At 41.8% G+C, this 18294-nt stretch overlaps 1 pseudogene; it reads right to left on the minus strand.

Moving 5' to 3' along the window:
- Positions 1 to 6480: 6480 nt before the first annotated feature.
- LOC132689891 (large ribosomal subunit protein eL43 pseudogene) lies at positions 6481 to 8618 on the minus strand (annotated as a pseudogene).
- Between the last annotated feature and the right edge of the window lie 9676 nt (positions 8619 to 18294).

Below are 18294 nucleotides of genomic sequence, written 5' to 3' on the forward strand. Positions count from 1 at the left end.
TACATTCCATTACCATCATGATTTATTTTGAAACCCAAACTGCCCTAGACTTTGTCCCACATTTACATCTATGTCTGTCTATTATCCATCCATCATCCATACATCCTGTCATCCATCTGTCCATCCATCCATCATTCATCTATCAATCAACCAATTAATCAATCACATACCTATATATCTAACTGGAATCACATCAATACCTCCAATTCCAATTCAGTACCACAAAGTTTTCTTTATATTTCACTCCTTTTCCACATTTGCATCTCTTTTCTTCAACAGTGAGACTCTGGTTCCTATTTTGCTTAATATCATAACTTGTTTTTTCAATTCTCCTGCAAGTTACAGATGCCCGAGCTTAACTACTACTTTCACCTCTTGCATGGATGCTCTTCTTACTCTGCTTGGGATCTCACTTCCATTTCAGGATGTCCCCTGTGTGGATGCCCTGTTACCCCACTCAGGCATTTACCTATCCCCTGGGCCCCATCATCCTACTTGGCCTCTGACTCCCTGTACTGGGGTGCCTCCCCACCCTCCCTCCATATACATCGATGCCTCCTTCCCCTGCTTGAGCCTTGGCACCCCAAGCCACATTGTCCTTTGTATCCCAGAGTCTAAAGACTCTGACTTTCTATGTCAGGCTTCACCCCTTGTGCTCCAATGCGTCATGGCATGCCTCCCTTTTGTCAGTGTCTTCCTCTTCCCACTCAGACTCTGCTAGGCACCCTCCTCGTGAATGCCTTCCTTAGCCCACTTGGGCTTTTGCATCCCACTTAAGCCATCGTGGCTGCTTCTTGACTTCACCCCCACCCCTTGTGCAGGTGACTACCTTGTTTTCCCCTACTTACTGGCCAAGTTAGGACTCCCCCATTAGGAAAGGAAGGAGGAAGATGAAGAGGGAAGAGCTGATATATGATATCTTTTGTGCTCATAAGAAATTTGTCTGTTACTTTATACTTGAAAGGTATTCAGGATATAATCTTTGGTGAACATTATCTTTCCTGGAGAATCTTAAATATGCTACTTCTGTGTGTTCTGGCTTTGAAGGTTACTGTTGAAAAGTTTGATGCCAAGATGATTTACTCTTCCTTAAAAGTCACTTTGTCTTGGGGTGCCAGGGTGGCTCAGTTGGTTAGGCGTCCAACTCTTGATTTCAGCTCCCAGGTTATGATCTCATTGTTTGTGAGTTCGAGCCCTGCATTGGGCTCTGCACTGACAGTGTGGAACCTGCTTGGGATTCTGTCTCCCTCTTTCTCTGTCCCTTCCCTGCTTGCTCTCTATCTCTCTCAAAACAAATGAAAATAAACTTTGAAAAAAGTCACTGTCTTTTTGCCTGAATGCTGACAGTTTTTTTCTTCTTTATACTTCCATTGTTTTACTAGAATATGTCTCAGTGTTGACCATTCTGGGTTGATTTTCTCAGGTACACGGTGTGTCTTATAAATATGAAGGTTTGAGTCTCCTATTTCAGGGAATTTTTTGAATTATACTTTTTTTAAAGTGTTTTTTCAGTTACATTGCTTTGATTTTCTTCCCATGCATATGTTGGCTCTTTTTTGCTTGTCTTCTATGTCTATAATTTTTCTCTTATGTTTTTTATTCCTTTCTTAATTTCTCTTTTAGTGTCTTTTTTTTCTCACTTTCATAAATTTATACTCTTACTGTACTTTCTGTGGTTTCTGGTCATTCCTTCAGGTTTATTCTTCTCCTGAATTTTTTTTCCCTTTTATTTAGAACTGTTTCTGAGCTCTGTCAGTTCCTTTCATATCTGCTTCGTGTCTGGCCATCTTTTTTTTTTGTTGTTGTTATTTATTTATTTATTTAGTTTTTTATTTTTTTAAATTTATATCCAAATTAGTTAGTATATAGTGCAACAATGATTTCAGGAGTAGATTCCTTAGTGCCCCTTACCCATTTAGCCCATCCCCCCTCCCACAACCCCTCCAGGAACCCTCATATGTTATATATGTGTGTATATATGTGTGTGTGTATATATATATATATTCATTCTCCATATTTATGAGTCTCTTATGTTTTGTCCCCCTCCCTCTTTTTATATTATTTTTGTTTCCCTTCCCTTATGTTTGTCTGTTTTGTCTCTTAAAGTCCTCATATGAGTGAGGTCATATGATTTTTGTCTTTCTCTGACTGACTAATTTCACTTAGCATAATACCCTCCTGTTCCATCCACATAGTTGCATTGTCTGGCCATCTTGTTTCTGAGCTTTCTTAGTTCTCATTTATGCTGCTCTTTCATAGGTTCTACTATTGTCTTAATTTTATTTAACTCATTTTGAAATATTAGCTCACTGTTTTCATCTGCTTTGTAGTCATATTATCCTGGTTAATATTTATTTTCTAAATTATGTATGTGAACCATTTTTCTCTCTTTTTGATATGTATATTTTAATGTTTATTTGTTTATTCTGAGAGAGAGATAGAGCGTGAGTGGAGGAGAGACAGAGAGGGAGACACAGAATCTGAAGCAGGCTCCAGGGTCTGAGCTGTCAGCACTGAGCTGACATGGGGCTCAAACCCACAAACCACAAGATCATGACCTGAGCTGAAGTCAGATGTTTAATAGATGGAGCCACCCAGGCACCCCTCTTATTGATTTTTGAATGGGGGATTGACCATAATCTTTTTCTTTAAGTTTATTTATTTATTTTGAGAGAGAGTGAGAGCATGCATGCATGCATGCGGGGTAAGGTCAGAGAGAGAGAGAGAGAGAGAGAGAGAGAGAGCGGCTCCCTCCTAATCCCAAGCAGGCTCTGTACTGTCAGCATGTAGCCCAATGTGGGGCTTGATCTCACAAACTGTGAGATCATGACCTGAGCCAAAATCAAGAATCAGATGCTTAACCAACTGAACCACCCAGGTGGCCCAACTATAATCTTTTTCTGTTGTTGAAGTTGTATTTTTAGAAGGAAGTTCATGTGTAGGTGTTGGGGGTTGGCCACAGTGTCTTTCTCTCCTTATTCTATCACAAAGTATTTAATGGTTCTTGTGCATTACTCTCTTCAGTGCTTTGTGATATTTACTTCTTCTTGTCCCCTTCCTGATGAGTATTTTAACTTTTTCTCTCTTTCATGCCCAGGTATCCTGCCCAGATCAACTTGGGCTCTACTCCCAGCTGTTTCTCTTCTCCCTTTCCAAAAGGAAGCTCCACTGGGTGTTCCTGAGTGTCCCAATGGCCAGGTGCTTAGCACCTTTCAATCTTCCTGTAGCTGCCTTACTCTCACCAGTGAAACCCCTCCCAGTTTTACCTGTTGTATCTGGATTCACACCTGAGTAGGAGCCCCTCCTTCTGGAACTGAGCACTAGGTGTCAATCTCTCAGTGGCCCAGCACTTAGACCCTGGGTTTCTCCTGTTTCTGGACTGCTTTCATTCTCTTGAGGGTCTTAATGCTGTCAGTGGTTGCCCCCACCCACCTGTATTATGTTGTTGAGGATTCTTTGTGACCTAGTTTTGTTGATGACATTACCCATGGGTTTTGTCTCTTGCTATCCTACTTAATCTTTTAAGAGGGGATTTGGGAAAATTACAAAACCGTGCTGTCAACATTTGTATCTTAACCTCTCTCCTCTTTTTGTCTGTTTTCACAGCCTGAACCCCATCCATCTCTGTGTGCTTTTGATTAGAGTTTAAAAGAACTCTCTAAGGATCCATTCTATATAGAATGACTCATCTCATTCTCTAGGGATAGATTCTTGGCTCTTACTCCTGTTAGAGGTTTGGCTGTGCAAAGTCACATGAGGGAGTAGTGAGCTCTCAGGTTTCTTATGAGGAAAGAGGAAAAGCCAATAGGATTTTTAGAATGTGATAAAAATTGCACATTAATATGTATGTGTATTTTGTTTTCTGTGGAGGTGATCATGTTGCAGTGTTTTACTACTAAAAAGCCTATTTAAAATAAAGGAAGCATCTTGCTTCTTTATGTTTTTGTCCTTTTTCCCCCTCTTATACATTAAGCCTATTTTATTTTACTTTTGCTTTATTAATTAAATGTAATATTTTTAGTAGCATCATGATCTAGAATTTTCTGATACATGTTTTATTCTGGGTCTGAGTTCAGAACTTTCCTTAGTATTAGGGTTAAAATTGGTCATAATTTTGTATTTTGGGTTTAACTGTTGTCAGAGTCTAATTTAAAACCCTCAGTTTATTGCTGCTTTCTTGGCTATAGCAGTAGTGAGTGTTGTTTTTAGATATCTGTAAGTGATTGCTAGTATCTTGTAAAGTATGATAACATAATCTTTGTATTATTTACTATAAATATGATTTCTTCTTATAAAGTATGACTTTGATCTTCAAAAGAGTTTGTCATGTTTATTGTACATTATGTAACTCTAAATTTTGATCTCAATTATGTGGCTGGAAAAAGCAAATCAGAAGAAATGAAGCTGAATGGAGTAGAAGAACCAGAGGCAAAAAACAGAATTTAGTCAAATGCATCAGATCAAGTAGAATTTATACCAGGAATACAAAGTTGGTTTACCATTTAAAAACTAATCATTGTACTTCATTAGATCGACAGAAAGAAGAAAAACCATTTGATCATCTCAATAGACACCAAGAGGCATTTGATGCATTTCTAAATTAATTCAAGATTGAAACTCTTGGAAAATTAGGACTAGAAAGTAACTTTAACAGTCTCATAAAGAGGAGCAGCATTATGCTTAAAATATTGAAAAGTTTTCTCCTAAGATTGAGAAAAAGATGAAATTGTCCATTTGCCCTGTTACTCATCAGTGAGCTGAAGGTTCTAGGTAGAATTAAAGATTAAAAAGACAGCAAAAAGAAATAAATGATATGAAGATCAACAGAAGAAAAAGTAGGGGTGCAGAGACATGCTGTGCGAGAGATACTGAAGGAAATCCTTTGGGTTGGCATGAAAGGGCACTAGATAGTAACTTAAATCTATATTCCCATTCAAAAAGAGGGGGAAATGAGAGGCACAAAAGAGCCACTGGTTCATAGCTGTTCTGAAATCCAGCCAGGCAAATGTAGGAAGTTCCATGATTAGGTTTCAAGGTCTGGGGATAATTATCTGTGGTTGTGATATTGTAAGAAATATATATTTTGTTTCTGTTCCAGGTTTTTGACATAGAGCCCTTAAAACCTTGTAATTTCCTGAGTGATAAGGAAACATCTTTTGGTCTAATATTCAGTCTTCAACCCCCGGTTCTTAACACAAGAGCTTCTAAGACCTTTAGAATCTCTGGAATGATGAGTGTCTTTTGTATACTAATGAGATGACTGGGGGCTGGGGCCCTGTATCTAGAGCTTCAGGATGGGGGCTGGTCACCAGAAAGACCAAGGCATAATTAGAAGGTTGGAATTGTTTGTCAAATTCCCTGACCTTTGGGGAGGGGAAAAGGGCTAGAGATTGAGTTTATTGCCAATGGCAATTATGCCTACAGAGTAGAGCCTCTATTAAAGCCCTAAACAGTGGGGTTCAGAAAGCTTCTGGGTTGGTGAAGAAATCCACATGCCAGGAGTGGGGGCATAGCCCAAACTCTATGGGGACTGAAGTTCCTATCCTTGGGACCCATACAGATCTCACCCTATGTACCTCTTTGGCTGGCTGTTCACTTGTATCCATTTTTAAAAATGTTTATTTATTTTGAGAGAGCATGAGCAGGGCAGAGTAACAGAGGGGAAGAGAGCACCGACTCAGGAGGAGAATGTGAGATCATGACCTGAGCCCAAATCAAGAGTCAGATGCTTAACTGACTGAGCCACCCAGATGCCCCATTTATATCCTTTATATTATCCTTATTATAATAAACCAGTAAATGTAGGTAAAGTGTTTCTGTGGGCTGTTACAGCAAATTATCAAACCTAAGGAGGGGGTTGTGGAAACCCCTGATTTGTATCTAAGTCAGTTGGAAGAAAGAGAGGCCCGAGATTTGCAATTGGCATCTAAAGTGGGTCAGTTCTATAGGATTGAGTCCTTAATTTGTGGGATGTGATGCTAACCCCAGGCAGATAGTATCAGAGTTGAATTGAATTATAGAGCATCCAGTTAGTGTCCTGAGAGTTGGAGAATTACTTCTTAGTGCAGAAAATCCCATATGTTTGATATCAGAAGTGTGAGTAGAGAAACCATTTTTCCTTGTGTTGTGGAGCTCTGATCTTTGGAATCTTGGTTCTGTCTGTTAAGTCATCCTTCCCTTTTCATGAAAGATAGCAAGTGCTTAAACCTGAGTTTTATCAGCCTGCTTCCTGCCAATAGACTTTTGGGGTCCCACAGTTTCCTTTCATTTTGTGCCCTTTCCCCCTTTTGGTCTATTCTCTTAGTTTCTGCCAAAATAATTTTCTCAAGAAACTTTTGGGCCTTCCATGGTTTTCGCTTAGATTCACTCCATTATAACAAAGCCACACACACACAGATATTTTTGAGATCAGCCCTTCTCTACCCAGCGCTCCTGCCAAGAGGACTGGGAGACAATTTCCTAAGCTCCTATAGGCTGTATCTATGGTTTGATTGAGCGGATCTGAGACTTGCCCTTCATCTCTTGAAGGGGCGCTTTGTGTGGTCGAATATCCTGACGTTTTTGCTCTTTCTGAGATTTAAGTGACAGGTTGTACGTTCACACCCCCAGCTTTTTCTGCATGGTATGCCTTCCTGACAGTGCTTGGGAATCATTTAGTAGTTATTTGCTGTTTGGAAAGACTAAGAATTTAAAAAGTCATCCAGTTCCGGTTCCTTTTATGTAAGACTTTTCCCCCTTATCTCTTTCCTCTCACATTGTACTATAAGCAGCAAGAAGAAACCAGGTGGCACCCTTAGTACTTTGCTTGGAAATTTCCTAGTTTATCTAGACCAACTTGGTTATCTAACCAAATTAATTATTTACAAGTTCAGTTTTTCACATAACTGCAGGAGACCATGTAACTAAGCTTTCTGCCACTATGTAACAAGGGTCCACTTCCTTCATTTTCTTTTCTTTTTCAATACAATTTATTGTCAAGTTGGCTAACATACAGTGTATACAGTGTGTTCTTGGTTCTGGGGATAGATTCCCATGATTCATTGCTTACATACAACACCCAGTGCTCATCCCAACAAGTGCCCTCCTCAATACCCATCACCCATTTTTCCCTCTCCCCTGCACCCCCCCCATCAACCCTCAGTTTGTTCACTGTATTTAAGTGTCTCTTATGGTTTGCCTCCCTCTCTGTTTGACACTATTTCTTCCCCTTCCCTTCCCCCATGGTCTTCTGTTAAGTTTCTCAAGTTCCACATATGAGTGAAAACATGATATCTGTCTTTCTCTGACCGACTTCACTTAGCCCAATACCCTCCAGTTCCATCCACGTTGTTGCAAATGGCAGGATTTCATTCTCTCTCATTGCCAAGTGGTATTCCATTGTATATATAAACCACATCTTTATCCATTCATCAGTTACTTCATTTTCTAAGAACATGTTCCTCGTTTCCTTCTGAGCTGTCACTGGGAGTATCCTCCAAGTCCTAATTTCTACCAGCAGTCTGTTTAGGGCACTTTGGGCTTTCTCTATGATGCTTGTCAGAATTCTTTTAGTCTCTGCCCACTACCTGGTTCCAAAGCCACTCCTACATTTTTAGGTATTTGTTACAGTAGCACCTCATTTCCAGGTAACAAAGCCTTTGCTAGTTATCTATCACTGCTGTGCAGTAAAGGATTAGCTCAGCAGGTCTGGGTTGTCTAAACCTTGTATGTTCCAAAGAAAGGTATGGTCCTTGCCTGGCTCCAGAGAGATAGCTTGTACTTTTGAACATCCTACCTGTTAAGTGTTTTACCTGAAGCCGTGGGTCATGCCAGAGAGTTTATGCTAACATTTTGATTTATGGTGGGGCCATGGGCTACACAGTATGTATTTGCTCTCTGGTAGGGCTGGATATTGAAGGTCACACACCCAGGGAGTCAGCCATGCCTATGTAATGAACCTCCAATAAAAACCTTGGGTACCAAGCCTTGAATGAGTTTCCCAGGCGATACTCTGTGTGAGTTGTCACACATCGTTGCTGGGGAATTAAATGCTGTCCACGTGACTCCAGTGGAAGAGGGCAACTGGAAACCGGGATCTCTTCTGCACTCTGCTTCATGCATCTTTTCCACTGCTAATTTTAATCTGTATCCTTAACTGTAATACACTCTAGCCATGATTATAGTGGCTTTGCTGAATTACAGGAGTCCTTCTAGCAAATTATTAGGCCTGAGGGTGGTCTTGGGGACCCCTGCACACAGCTGCATGACAAATTACCACGAATTTATTTATCCTTATTATTTTTTATTACATCAATTAACCCATGTATTATAGGCCAGCAACATTTCAAGCCGTGGAGCTTCCACTGGTCTTTCAACTCCTTCAGTCTTCTGATGGCAGACTTTACTGTGACAGCAGAAGTGGTGCTGTGGGTCCAGGCACAACTTGCTACTGTTTTCATGCAGGAACCACAATGCCAGATCCCCACAGCTCACGTTTTCATCTCCCTTTTGTCCCAGAAGGAGCAAGTATACTTGGTGTGCTGGCTTACTTCAATCTTCTTCACCATTTTCCTGAGGGAGGCACCATAATGGGTCCCGTATTTACCAATGATTCCAACCTTCTAGGGGTATTTAGCCATGTCGCTGCAAACTAGGTCTGCGCCCAGAGAGCCAAATTACCACAAACTGAGTGACTTAAAAGAAAACACACTTGTTTTCTCATGAGAATCACGGAATTGGCTGGCCTGTGTTCTTGTCTGGAAGTTCAGCCGGGGAAGAATCTACTCCTGAGTTCACACAGGTTGTTGGCAGAACTCATTTCCTTGTGGCTGTAGGGCTGAGGGCCACAGCTTCTGGCAGGCTGTTGACTGCCTTCAGGCCCTGGAAGCTGCCCTCAGCTTCTCGGCAAGAAATTCCTATGGGCCTCATGGCCTTTCTTATTTCTTCACCGAGAGAGTCTCTCAGGTGAGTTTGATAGGAAGATGGAGTCTTACATTATATAATGTGATCATGGAGTGATATCCCATCACCTTTTACCATATATTGTTGATTTGAACCAAATCACCCATCTGCCCACATTCACAGGGAAGGACTGTTCAAGAGTATAATATCAGATGGTGGGATTATTGGGGAGAGGGTCACCTTAGAGTGTGTCCAACACAAGTCTTATGAGGAGTTTCACTGTAAAGTAAAAGAAAAATAGGGCATCAGTCAGGGGGTAAAGTAAGGTCAAAAACTTTGAGATGTGGAAAAATGTGTGCTGATGAGAGTGATTCAATAGAGAGGAAATAATTGATGACATGATGTTTATGGCTCAGCCATTCTATTCTTTTTACTATTGAATGCAATAAAAATTCTTATTTTGTCTTTCCCATATCAGAAAATACCTAACTTATGGGCCTCATTCCCCTCAAGTTTTGGTAGGGAATATATATGCTAGGGACAGTTTAGGAAGCAGTGATCATTTAGGATATAGGAGAAAAGTCTTAGAGCTTATATTTTTATTCTTTTTATGCTACCCCTTGCCATTTTTTATTTTACATGTTTTATAATATACATGACATATTAGTACAATGTTACGAATAAGTTAAAATATCCATACATTTGGAGAGCATGTTAACATATTTTTTTTTACTAATAAGATACCAAATAAAAAAGATTATAAAGTACTTTTCCATCTTAGAGGTTTGTGTTTGGGGAAAAGATTTCATTCTATTTAGTTTCTTCACAGAGTGATTTGAAGAAGTGATCACTTAAAATTAGTTTTCTGCTCAGGCCCTCACATTTATGAAAAGATATCACTGGATCATGACAAGCCACTGGTGACTTCAGGATTCGATGTGATTTTTAAACTTTCCCTTTTATAGCTTTTAAGGTTTAAAAATTATTCTTGCAGAACACTTTTGCTAATACAAAATATATAGTAATGTTTATATTTCAGTTCTTACTAGTTTCCCAATTATTACTTACCAATAATTCTATTGTAGTAATAATGTGACGTTTAACTCAGGTTAGTTTGGTTGAATTTATGTTAAATACTGATGGTTGGGCCATTTTCTTAACATATTAGGGCCCTTTCTTGGCTTATAGCTAAGCCTACTTAGAAAATAATTTAGGCCCAAGAAGTTAGGAACTGAAGCAATTTTAATGAGAAAGAGTTTGGTACACTGCCTTTTATAATATTCCTGCTCACCGAAAGGATTCCGTAAAGACTTGGTATTTAAGACTTCACCACAGTGCCATTTTATTTGTCATTCTAAGACATACTCTGGGCCTCAAAACAGGTATTGCCACTGAAACACTCCTAGAGATGCCCTGTCGATTGTGTGGTAATGTATTTGTCTGGAATGGCAACATACATCTTTCAGTCTCCTGAAATACATGCCTTTCAATCTTCAGCTTTTGAGTAGTTTTGCCTACAGAAAGACCCCAGTGCAGTGCCCCCTGCTGGTGAATGGCAGCTGAGAGTTTGCATCATGTCAGTGATGGACAGAGTGGGTCCCTTTGCTGACACTGAGCCGGGGGGTGATGCTGAGCCTGCCAGGTCATTTTAGATCAGGTCATTAAAGGAACAGAAGGTCGAATCGATATAAAATGAGCAGCTCATGGTTTTCTCTACATTTTTTAGACATGTGATGATTTGCCATAGCTCAGTTTGGCTGATAGAATATGAACACTTCACAAACATGTTTGTATTTCTGCCTCTGTCTTAGTTCATTTAACAAGCCATTTTGCCCTAATTCTCAGGAGCTGTATTCTTGTTCAGTTGGGAAACCCAGCTTGAGCCTTGGCAGAGATTTTGTTTTATTTTATTTCATTATTTATTCTGGCAGAGATCTTAAACATGGAATATTTTTAGTGTTCATTTTGTTAAACAATTAGAAAAGCCCTTTAAAAAAAAAGCCCTTTTCTTTTTAGTTTCATTGATAAGAATTAGTACACATGTGTCCAAGTTTCTAACTGATGATAATCATATTAAATAAAATTAATTTAAATGAAGGACCTGATTAGCGTTTAGATTATTTTAAATTTGGCATTTGGTGAGGGTGATTGCTTTATAATGAATAACTATAAAATTATTAATTTTGCCCCTATAGTAGGTGGCTCTAATGTTTTTGTATACATCTGTGGTGGGTATGTCATGGCAGTGATATTTGGGTAGCCTTTCAATTACGAATGTAGTACATACTTCAGGATTTTAGTGTCTTAGGTTCATAAACAAGTGGCTTGTCTGCTTAGGAATTTCAGTGAGGTAGGAGGTGTGAATTTCCTTACTTTGATGTTTTCACTGTGGTTTCATATTAGAATGTCCTTATTTGTAGGAACTGTGCACTAAAGCATTCCATTGTGGTGAAACATCGTATTTGCAGGTCATCAACAATGATTTAAGGAAAGGGGCACCTGAATGGCTCAGTTGGTTAAGCGTCCAACTTCGGCTCAGGTCGTGATCTCATGGTTCGTGAGTTGGAGCCCCATGTCCGGCGCTGCGCTGACAGCTCAGAGCCTGGAGCCCGTTTCAGATTCTGTGTCTCCCTCTCTCTGCCCCTCCGCTGCTTGCACTCTGTCTCTCACATTGTCTCATAAATAAATAAACATTAAAAACACACACACACACACACACACACAAACCCCAATGATTTAAGAAAAATAAATTCTTCCTATTTTAAGTTGAGATTGTGTACAAATAAAGAGAACAGGAGAAGGAAACTGGAAGGCAATGAGGACAGATAACTGTTTCTAGGAGTGCAAGGAGATAAGACAGCAGAGTGGAGAAAAAAGTACTAGACAGGGTTTCTAGGTTATGAGTACAAGACAAGCATGGAAGTTTGCATTAATCATCTAGGGAAGGTGGTAGCTTATACTCCAGTGATTTCCAAGCAAACAATGCACACTGGTTTCCAAGAACCTGTACTTTCCCAAATCAACCCTACTTTCAGGAAGAACTTTATACCTAAGATAGGTTGGGATTGCTGTATGTTAAGCTTCTTTTCTCTTTTCTGTGAATGTAGAGAATACTTGTTACCACATTTGTTGAATGTGTTTAAAGCCAATTATTATCACCAATTAAATTTTCCTTTTTAGACCCTTAGACTATTTGGGCCATTCATGCAACAAACATTTGCTGAATTGACTCTGTGAAACAAGGAGATAGTTAGTTTGGGCATAAAATAGATATGTTCCCAGACCTCTTAGATCTTTTTTGTTTTAATGTATTTATTTATTCTGAGAGAGAGAGAGAGAGGTCATGAGTGAGTGGGGGAGGGGCAGGGAGCGAGGGAGAGAGAGAATCCCAAGCAGGCTCTACACCACCAGCAAGGAGCCCCATGCGGGGCTTGAACTCACCATGTGAGATCATGACTTAAGCCAAAGTTGGACGCTTAACTGACTGAGCCACCCAGTCACCTCTGGAGCTCTTAGATCTTTGAGTCTAGTGGTGGCAGCTCGTATTAAACAAATAATCATGAAATTGTGTTGAGGAGTGTGAAAAGAAAACACGGAGATTTAGATAGAATATAAAAGGGAACTTGAATTTAAAGTGGAGACTTAAGAAGCACCTCATTAAGGAAGTGCCAGTTGAATTGTAACATAAAGGATGAAAAGGTCATAGCTGGGCACAAAGCTGAGAGGAGAGCTCTTGTAGCAGAACGAGCAGAGTGCCAAGACCCCGGGTGGGAAGGAGTGTGAGGAAGGAGTAAAGGAAGCCAGGGAGGTGAGGGCACACACAACAAAGGTGTGGGTGGCTGGAAGGAGTCCGCGAGAGGAACAGACATCAGATCTTTGTCAGGCTGATGATTTAAAGTTTCATCCTGCAATAACGTGAAGCCATCGACAGGTTTTACTAAAGGGGATGCCAAAATTAGAGTTGTGAGTTGTTTTTATTTTTTTATTATTTAAAAAAGTGTTTATTTATTATTGAGAGAGAGTGGGCATGCATGCAAGTGGGGGAGGGGCAGAGAGAAAGGGAAACAGAGGGTCCAAAGTGGGCTCTATGCTGACAGCAGAAAACCTGATGTGGGCTCCATCTCACGAACCATGAGATCATGACCTGAGCCTAAGTAAGATGCTTAACCGACTGAGTCACCCAGGTACCCCATGAGGTGTTTAAAAATGTTTACTTATTTATCTTGAGAGAGAAGAAAGATAGGATCCTAAGGAGGCTCTGTGCTGTCAGCACAGAGCCCAATTTGGGGCTGTGGGTCTCAAGCTCATGAACCGTGAGATCATGACCTAAGTTGAAATCAAGATTTGGATGATTAACCGACTGAGCCACCCAGGCACCCCCGTGAGTTGTTTTTAAAGATCACTTTGACTGGTTTGTGGAGACTGGATTGTCAGAGACAGGTGTGGAGCAGAGAGATGAGAGGGGAGGCTGTTTCATTAACCCAGGTGAGAGATAAATGGTAGCTTATGCCACCGTGTTAGCAGTGGTACAGGAGAGAAGTTGACGGCCATAAATTTTTTGACAATAGAATTGATAGAATGTGTTGATAGATTACATGTTTGGCAGGGAGATAAAATCAAAGAGATGACTTTGAATGTGGTCAAAGTAGAAAGAAAAGCAGGAGAGGGTGGGGTCATGGAAGCTGAGTATAGCTGAGTATCTATTGGATTAAGCAACATGGAGCCCACTTAGCAGGGCAATTTGGGTGGGTGTAGGAACAGAATCCACATTGCCACGTGTGGAATAGTGCATGAAGACTGGGAGGTGAAGCAATGGAGACATGGTGATGAGAGTCTTTGGAGAAGCTTGTCAGTGAAGGGGAGTAGAGAGAGAGCTATAGCTGGCAGGGGAAGGAAGGTCAAGGATGGGATAAGATAGGCTGACTAAGGCAAGTCAGTACTCTGATGGGAATGATCATAGACTCACTGGCAAGGACCCCTTATGGGCAGTCTTAGCAGAACCACTGTGGGCCAATGATGAGAAAGGATGTTTTCCCCACCTTAGTCCTCCATGCAGATATCTACCGAGGCTCCACAGAAGCCCCCAGCGGAGGACACGGTCCCAAGTCAAAGGTGGACCCAGCCTCTGAATTGAAGGAGATTATTTCTGATACCTAGAGAATGAGGGATCCTAACAGAGGTTAAGGTCCCCAAGAAAAGAGGAAATGGCATGTCTTGCCACCTGGGTGTATGCACTGGAATTTGAATCCATTACACTTCTGTGGTATTTCCAGTAGTATTCTGTTATTTCTGCTGCCTAGACTCCTCCGCCACTTACATCACCCCTTCTCCACTTTCCATCATTCAAGATCAGCTCAATGGCCCGGACCTCTGGGATGAGAGTACCCCTCTATGCTCTGATGGCATCGGGGTGCCCACTTCCATCTGACTTACTGTGTTGGGTCGGAACACCAGCCAGCTGTCTCCTACCGTGTGCTCTTTTTCTCTACATACCCCACGACAAGCATGGTACCTGGAAGTAGAGCAGCTGAAAGGCTGTTGACCTCTAGCAGGTAGGAAGGAGCCTAAGCTTGGGAGCCATATTTGAGGGTCACCACTTATTGGCTGTGTGGCTTTAGGGACACTATTTAGTTCCTCTATGCTTCGTTCTTCATCTGTAAAATGGGGATATTAAAAATCCTTACTTCATAACACTGAAATAATACCTGTAAATCAGTAACAGTGCTGGGCAGATAGTAAGTGCTCAGTAAATGTTGCTATCCTTCTTAAGACATGGTGAATATCAATACATTTTGGGGGGAAAGAATAAATGAGTAAACAAAAGAATAAAGTATGATCTAGAAAGAACCATAACAGGTGTCAGCCTGTTTTTCAAGGCCTCTTCTGCCAAGCCAACTTGAATACATCTCTGGTGAATTGCTGAAGTTCATTCAGCCAGCTTTCAGCCCATGTACAAGGAACAGAATGAGGACAGACAAGCAGCCGTTTCCTGGGGGCACTTAGTGCCTGGCAGAGCCATCTGAGCCATTTGATCAGATGTCCATGCCCAGACCCTGTCCTTGGTGAGTCTGTCCCTGAGGTCTGTGCATGGGCCCCAGCATGAACATTTCTATAAGGCACCCTGGGTGGTATATTTTTCTGCAACATACAACTAGATTATAGCTGTCTTTGTCCGTTTGGGCCGCTGTAACAAAAACACCAGAGACTGGGTGGCTTAAGCAAGAAGCATTTATTTCTCAGTTTTGGAGGCTGGGAAGTCCCAGATCAAGACACTGACAGTGCCTTGTGAAGACCTGCTTCCCAGTTCATAGATGGCCACCCTCTTGCTGGGTCTTTACATGGTGCAAAAGACAGAGGGAATTCTCTAAGGTCTCTTTGAGCTAATCACTCCCAAAGGCCCCACTTCCTAATACCATCACCTTGGGATTAGGATTTCAACACATGGAGTTTTGAATCCATAGTAGTAGCTATGGTTCCTTCTACATCTGGAGTCCCTGAATTCTGTGACTATCTCTTATTACACTTCCGGTTTCTGAAGGGCATGGTCAAATATCTGAAACTACTCTTTGCATATGTGTCTCATGGCAATCAAAGCTTTAGGAAGGATTAACAAAATGGTATCTTATTTAATCACAAAGGAATTATATTTTCTTATGAAACCATTTTCTTAAATCATTTATTTGGGTCCATATATGTGCATCACAGTGAAAGGGTGTTTTAGAATGTTTTATTTAAATGAGTGAGGATTCTACCTGCCATGATGTTCATACAACAGTCTGGTGATTTTCATCTGAGTGGGGTGATAACTTTCTTTGAGAGCACAGCCCTTGGGAGGGGGTCTAGCCAGGAGGATGTGCTTGGTTCTGGACAAACTGCCTGCATGACTGGACACCCCCCAGGCCAACTCCGTCAGACTCCCCTGTTCATACTCCCTGGTCCCACACCATGGACAGCACATGTATTTGTGTGGGGGAATAAATATATTATTAGTATTTTTTTATAATTATAAAGATTAAGTCTTGGGTAAGGATAGTGGATTCAACATGTGCATTTACTTTTGGTCCCTCCTGAAATCCTACCAAAACAAGAGTAAAATGATTTTTTTCAAGAGAAAAATACTCTAGGACCAAAACAAACAAACAACAACAAGAAAGCTGTGTCCTAAGCTGACAGGGGAGAAACCGAGCAGCGTCCCATTTTATATGACAAAATCCCACAAAGCCTAAAAACAGGGGGGTTATATGAAAAGCTGTCCGAGAGCCTGTTAAAGCCCCATATCTTCACTCTGCCTCTGTACTCCTGGGGGACCGTCCCCTTTGGATGCCAGCAGAGGGCAGCAATGTTATCATCAGGGAGGTGGAGGCAGAGGGTCCTGTTCACCAAAGACTTGACCATGGGGTTCACAGCTGCTCTCTCCACTCTGAGCCTTGTAGTCAGTTCGGAGTTATTTAGTCCAGCACCTTGACCCCATGGTTCCACAGACCTTCTCCCTTCCTCACATCAGCCATGGCACCTTGGCCTCATCATGGTTGACTTACTTAGACCTTGCATTCTGGGTGTGTTGCACGTCTGTCCTGTTAAGCTGCCTCAACACAATTGGTCCTTGACTGGGACCTCAGGGCCACCCACTGTTCTGCTCTCTCTTAGTCTCCCAGTTTCCCCCCTGACATCCCATCCTCCTACCCTAAAATTTCTGGGAAATACGGGGTGCCTGGGTGGCTCACTCAGTTAAGAGTCTGACTTCAGCTCAGGTCATGATATCATGGTTCGAGAGTTCAAGCCCTGCATCAGGCTTTCTGCTGTCAGCACGGAGCCCACTTCAGATCCCCTGTCTCCCTCTCTCTCTGCCCCCTCCCCACTGGGTCTCTCTCTCTCTCTCTTTCTCTCTCTTAAAATAAATAAATAAACTTAAAAAAATAACATTTCTTGGAAATAGCTGACATTTGACTTTCCACTCTATATTATATTTCTCTCCTCACTTCTGGCCTCACAGCCAAGTCTTAATGGTGGAGGGGATCTAGGAGGGAGGGCATGAGGGAATGAGCAAGCAGAATAGGGAGACTGAGTCAGGAGGAACCCCAAATCTCTGATTTGTTACTTACAAGAATACTCCATCCTCCCCTCCTTTGTTCCTGACACAAACAGAGGTCTGCTGCTATCTCCGTGACACTCTGCCACCTGGATGCCATAGGTCTCCACCTGGATGCCATACGTCTGGCCCCTTCATCTCTCTAGCCTTGTCCTTTACATCAGTGGCTTTCACACTTTTTGACTGAGACATAGGGTTGACATTGATTTCCAATGTGCACGCGTGTACACACACACACAGGCATACACACACACAGATACACACACACAGACACACACACACACCTTACAGGTTTCAGGAAGCAATCCTTAGGACGTTCTCTGATATTTTCTATTTTGTTCTGTTTGATTCTGTCCATTCCATTTAATTTTCAAAATACCGGTCGATAAATTCAAGTTTCAACCCACTGGTGGATCTTCACCGTTGGAAAAACACTGCTGCAAATCATCGTTTCTTTTTCTACTTTTTCCTTTACGCCGGGTCCTTTCTTTATTGTTTAACCAGCAGGGGTCTGTCTGGATTTTTAAAGAACTCTACCCACCTCTTTTTCACCAGCACAGTCTGGAAAGAGTTTGTCCGTGTACATTGTTCCATGGCCTCTTTGTTGCCTCTCCTCCACCCACCCGGGCCTGTCTGCCTTCAGCATCAGCCTGGCACTGGAAAAGCTCTTGCCCTGGCCACACATGATCCTTGTCATTAATTCTGGCCTCCCCTTGCTGGTTCTCCAGCAGCGTTGAGCTCTGTCGTGTGTCCCTCCCACAGCTTCCTAGCACGCCCCTGCCCTGGTGCCTGGACCGTCCGATGACATCGCTCACCTGCTTAGATGCAGACCACTTGCTGAGTAGCACCCCTACCCAGATCTCTGAGCTCTAGGTCGTCCTATCTGACAACTTCTGGATCTGATGCCTGGGCCTGCTTCACAACCACTTACACACTTACTCCCCAGCTTTCTATTTCTGAATGCCCCCGGGGCCGTTACTTTCCTCACCCCACACCACTGGCCCCTGGTCTGTTGGTTTATAATAATCGCCTTTGGAATCTGTGCACCCTGAATGTTTTCCTCGTTTAGGAGCCAGTTATGGCAGAGACAGTCTTCTCTCTTATCCTCATTTTATTATCTTTGCTCCTTTGGTAACATCGAGCTTTTCTGTAACATGTTTCCTATTCTTTTATTATGTGCTTGGTGCCATTTCCCAAACCTCATTCTGATTTTCCCTGGAGGGCAGCCTTCATTACTGCTGTTGATGAGCACTGAGGAGGGAATGTAGGCGTGCAGATTCCTTGCTTCTGTGCCATACTCTTAAAAGCGAGCTCCGTTAGTGGAT

Source organism: Panthera onca, chromosome E2 (assembly GCF_046562875.1).
Source record: "Panthera onca isolate mPanOnc1 chromosome E2, mPanOnc1 haplotype 2, whole genome shotgun sequence".
Classification (NCBI taxonomy): Eukaryota; Metazoa; Chordata; class Mammalia; order Carnivora; family Felidae; genus Panthera; species Panthera onca.